A 5,000-nucleotide genomic window follows, 5' to 3' on the forward strand; every position below is an offset into this window, starting at 1 on the left:
TTTCTCCTGATTTATCTATTCATTATTTCTCTTTTTATTCCTTATTAAGCGTAAACTACATCCGATCTCTATTTTTAACCGTAATAAGAATTTCCTGTTGAGGATTACACACACACACACACACACACACACACACACACACACACACACACACACACATACACACACACACACACACACACACACACACACACACACACACACACACACACACACACAGCCCCCCTCCACACACCCACATACACACACAGGCCTCCTCCCACACACACACACACACACACACACACACACACACACACACACACACACACACACACACACACACACACACACACACACACACACACACACACACACACACACACACACACACACACACACACACACACACACACGAGCACTACCAACACACAAACCCAACGCATTCAGATTCGAAATATCATCACGAATTAAAAAAGAAAGAAAGAAAGAAAGAAAAAAAAAACATTGCGACAAGACCTCTCCCAAGTAATACCAGCTGAGGATATAAAGTGAACAAAATTATATATCAACTTTGATTGAGTTGACAGCAAACGCGCAGTCCTTTTTATGCCCTTGTTCGTTAAGACTCCTCAAAGAAATTCGCCTACGTTTTGTTATCATTAGAGAAAGGGGAGAGAGATGGGGAGAGGGAGAGAGGGGAGAGGGAGGGAAAGGGAGTTGGATGAAAATAGAGAAAAGGAGGAAAATGGTGGAGGAGAGAGAGAGAGGGGGAGGGGGAAGGAGGGAAGGGAGAGGGGAGAGGAAAGGGTGAGGGAGAGGGAGGAGAGGAGAGGGAGAGGGAGAGGGAGAGGGAGAGGGAGAGGGAGAGGGAGAGAGAGAGAGAGAGGAGAGAGAGAGAGAGAGAGAGAGAGAGAGAGAGAGAGAGAGAGAGAGAGAGAGAGAGAGAGAGAGAGAGAGAGAGAGAGAGAGAGAAGGAGGGAGGAGATGGAAGAAGGGGGATGTAAGGAAGGGAAAGATGGAGAGAAAGATGAAGGAGAAGAAGGAGATGAAGGGAGAGGAAGAAGAAAGGAGAGAAAGATGTAGAAAGCGAAGATAGATTTAGATGAGAGGAAGAGAGGGAGGAAAAGAAAGGCGAAGGAGAGAGATAAGAAGAGGAAGGGGAGGGAAAGATAATGAGATAGAAGGCAAGAAGGGGAGGGAAGGAGGAGAGGGAGAGAAAGGAAGGCGAAGGAGAGAGAGAGAAAAAGACATAGCGAGGGAAGACAGAAGTGGAGCGGAGGAGGAGATAAAGAACAGCGAAGGAGAGAGAGATGGAGAAGAAGGAAAGGGAGGGATATAGAAAGGGACGAGAGATAAGAATGAAAAGAAGAGAGGGTGGGAAACAAACAAGGAGAGGGAGAAGGAGGAGACAAATAAAAGGAAATAAAGATGTGGATAGGGAAGAGAGGTGGAAGTGGAAATGAAGCAATTACAATAAAGATAAAAAATGAAAGATACAGGGTAAAGAGAAGAAGAGAAGGGGAAGAGAAAGAAAGAGGGATATTGAAAAGGAAAAGAGTGGGAGGGAGAAGGGAAAGGAGATGAAGATGGAATGAAAGACACGGAGGTAAACAAAGAAAGAGAGGCAGAGAAAGGAGAAGAAGAAAGAGAAGCAGAGAGAGGAGAAGAAAAAAGAAAAGAAGAAGGGAAAAAGAAAGAGGAAAAGAACAAGAAGGAAAAGAAGAAAGAGGGAAAGTAAAAGAAGTAGAAGAAAGAGAAAAAAGAAGAAGAAGGAGAAGAAGAAAGAAGAAAAGAAGAGGGAGAAGAAGAAAGAGGAAAAGAAAAAGGAGAAGAGGAAGAGGGCAATGGAGATAAAGAAAAGAGTGAGGGAAACGTACAAGAGAAGTAAGGAAAGGGAGGAGAGGGAGTGAATAAAGGGGACGCAAAAGGAGGTGACGAAAGCCAAAAAGAAAATGGCTTAAGAGAATGAAGAAATGAAAAGAGAAAAACAAAGAATAAAATAAATGGAGAGAAATAAGGAGACATAGAAGAGTAAAACATTGCAAAGAGAAAGCGAGAGAGAGAGAGGGAGAGAGACAGAGAGAGTGAGAGTGAGACAGAGAGAGAGAGAGAGAGAGAGAGAGAGAGAGAGAGAGAGAGAGAGAGAGAGAGAGAGAGAGAGAGAGAGAGAGAGAGAGAGAGAGAGAGAGAGAAAGAAACGTGGAGATATATGCATACGGCGAGAAATATAACTAAGTAAGTTTATCATTATTCATTTCTCCATTCCTTAGGAGAACGTGAAAAGTAAGCGAAGAAGATAGTGAAACAGTAGCGTATAGATGGAAAGATAGAAAATTTTGATAGATGAGTAGAAGGAAGGACTGCCAGAGATTTGTAAACAGATAGATAGTCCATGGGTGGGGAGACAGATAAGGAGGAAAATGAGGAAGAGGCCAATACATAAACGTTTAGAAAGATAGACAGATAAACAGATAGATATAGGGATCTGTGATCTCTAACTAGCTCGATATTTATACAAAACAGAAGCGTCTCGAAGCACAAAATTCACTACATTCACCCAATGTGAACGTTCCATACATACACGCACACACACACAAACAAACAAACGAGCAAACACACAAACAAACAAGCAACAAAAAACAAACACATGCACACACGTAGACATGCTAAGATGCTAAGCAAGGAAACCAATCGCTCGCTTTATCCTTTCTTAATCTTATAATTAGTAATCATGTTGTCTTAATGGTCCCACAAGATACCTGGTCCACTTAATTAATCAAGGTGCAACGGGGCCGATACCTGCGCGTCTGTGCTCGTGGCCGCGTCTGCAACCTCGCCATTGATATTCGAGAGCGCTATGGAGGTGTATGTGAGTGAGAAAATACGTACATATGTGTGTATGACGATGAGCTCTCCAGTGCGAGTGCTTGTGAACGTGCGTGTGTGCGTGTGTATGTGCGCGTGTGGGTGTGTGCTTACGGAAGGGGTATCAAGAGCCGCCACCACTGGGCGTGTGACGAGCCTGACGAAGTGCCTCCTGCTGGGTGGCACAAGTACTCGGTGGGGGCCCTTGTATCGTCCGGCGGACCCCCGGGGACCCCGCACCTGGCTCCCCGCTGTCCCCCACCACCTACCTTCACCTTTATCACACTCCTGCCTGCCTCCTCTCCCCACGCCCTCCCTCCCGGCCGCTTCGACGGCGCGCCGCCTCGCTCGCTCCCTGGCCCTCGCTCCGAAGGGCTGGACTGGAGCTTCGGTCGGCGCCGTCTGCACGTGACTGAAATTTCGGCGACTTGTCTGAAGCACGTTTCTCTTTCACCATTTCAGGGAGCGGAGGGGGGGGGGGTGCAGAGGGAACAGCTCGAGGTGACGGCAAGGACGCCCACTGGCTGGCTGGCCGATGGAGGTAGCAGTCGTAGGCCCTGCCGACCCGACGTAGATCTGATGTTATCCTTCCCGCCGGAGACAACCCTGCAGGTCGCTGCCCATCGCTCAGACCCACCCTGCTTCGTCCGCCATCTTGGAATGCGACTGGGCGACTTCGAGGCCAAGCTACCAGCGTCCCTCGGGGAATGGGAGCCTTCGGGCAGGTGTTCCTTTCGCTCTCCGCCTCACTCGGACGCGGCTGCCGCTCGGGCGCAGACCCAGAGTTCAAGTCGCCCCCAGGACGCCCCTAGGCCGCCCCTCCTCAACCCCGGAGCGCCCGCGCGCCTTCGCGAGCTTCGGCAGCAAATCGCGGAGACAAATGGTAACCGCAGCCAGAAATTCAGAAGCTAACTCCCACAGTCAGGCGAGACAGGGCCAGATGCGAGGAATGAATTTATCGGCTCTTGGCAGATAATCAGATTCGGCGCAGTGAAGCGAGCTGAACGTGTCCGAAGCTTTGTGGTAATCTGTGCTAGGTGCTACTCCCCGCAAAGTAAACAGGCGAGCGGTGACACACGGCCGAGGGCGGGCTATCAGGGACAGAATCGGACGCGGGCAACAGGGGCGTAACCGGACCTCCCTCTCGCGGTCTCGGGCTCGATCTCGCGTCGGCGCCCCAGCTCGCGTCTCGAGCGCAGAGGCCTCGCGAAGGACGGCATTTCCTGGGGCAATTCCGTCCGTCAAAGCATCGACGCCAGAGGAGAGGGAAGGCCGGGGTGTCGAAGGGAAGACGTCGAGGCAGCCAGCCCGTCGACGGCTACCCCCCCCTTCCCCCCTCCCCCTCCCGTCGGGCCAGCCGCGCCGCCGAGCGCTGCCCACCTGATAAATTCTTCAAGATGGTTGATTCGGACTTTGACTGAGACAAAGCGACAATGTCTGCCGTATATCTCGCTCTTACATTAATGGATTTATGGAACGTCCCAGTAACCTTATCTCAACAGCCTCGCCCGGGATGTATAATATTATATTTTACTTGATCTTCCTTTCCCGTTTCTCTCTCCCTTTCTTTCGTCGCCGCGGACTTACGAGGGCGGCCGTTATAGGGGGTTCCATTCTAATATTCCGTAAGATAGGAAGGAGAGGTGGGGGTTAGGGGTGGCTAGGGGGAGGGGGGGAATCGGAGTCTGTTCCTCGCAAATCAGATGTAACAGAAACCGATAATCTGCAGATAAAATTGAAGAAGATAATAATAAAACAAGAGAATAGAACAGAAAAGAAAAGAAGAACAAAGAAGAAGAAAAAAGGAAAAGCTCTAAAATGGACGAAAATCGTAAAAAAACAATGATATAAAAACGAATGAAATACGAAAAAACCCAACAAAACAAGCAAACAAAACACAAAACAAAACAAAGACAAAACAGCAAGAGAATGCCAGGGAAGCAAGACAACGAGAAAGCCATGTCGACCGGTAATTACTGGGCAAGAAAACCCCGGGATCTGTTTCTGCCAAGAGCCCGTGGTATCTCGCCTTGAGGAAGCGGAGTGTTGGGCTTGGGTCTTCGATTTTGTGGAAGGAAGTGTAGAGGAGGCAAAGGGATAAAGTATGTTTATAAATGCATAATATGTAAATACATATACATATACATGTATAC

This window comes from Penaeus vannamei, chromosome 33 (genome assembly GCF_042767895.1).
Source record: "Penaeus vannamei isolate JL-2024 chromosome 33, ASM4276789v1, whole genome shotgun sequence".
Lineage (NCBI taxonomy): Eukaryota > Metazoa > Arthropoda > Malacostraca > Decapoda > Penaeidae > Penaeus > Penaeus vannamei.